Genomic DNA, 707 nt, shown 5'->3' on the forward strand with positions numbered 1-707 from the left:
AAGAAGTCGAGGCTGCGCTGCAGCAAGAAGCCCCTGCACGTGAACTTCAAAGAGTTGGGCTGGGACGACTGGATTATCGCGCCCCTGGAGTACGAGGCCTACCACTGCGAGGGCGTGTGCGACTTCCCGCTGCGCTCGCACCTGGAGCCCACCAACCACGCCATCATCCAGACGCTGATGAACTCCATGGACCCCGGCGCCACGCCGCCCAGCTGCTGCGTGCCCACCAAATTGACTCCCATCAGCATCCTGTACATCGACGCGGGCAATAACGTGGTCTACAAGCAGTACGAAGACATGGTGGTGGAGTCGTGCGGCTGCAGGTAGCGGCGCCGGTGCCGCCGCCGTGGCCCGTGACCGCAGGGGAGGCCTGACCGCCGCGTCGGGAGAGGAGCTGGCCTGGGAGGCAGAGGGGAGGGAGCAGCAGCCTGGACATGCAGCAGCCGGAGGGGCGAGGAGGGAGCCCGGCCTTCCCGGAACCTTTCACCTGCCAGCCCAGACGGAGAGGCGCGTTTTCACACCCCGCCTGGCCGCCCTGGGAAAAACAAGCCAAGGACGATGGATGTCTGTCGGTTTTTTTTTTTAATCTTTGTGATCGTGGCTTTGGATTTCCTGCTGTGTCTCACAGGGTTTGGTAGGAGGTGGGGGATGGAGACACCACGTACCTGTTTCTCAACTGCTTCGTGGATTGGAGAGAGAGAGAGACA

Source organism: Myotis davidii, unplaced genomic scaffold (genome assembly GCF_000327345.1).
Source record: "Myotis davidii unplaced genomic scaffold, ASM32734v1 scaffold390, whole genome shotgun sequence".
NCBI classification, from domain to species: domain Eukaryota; kingdom Metazoa; phylum Chordata; class Mammalia; order Chiroptera; family Vespertilionidae; genus Myotis; species Myotis davidii.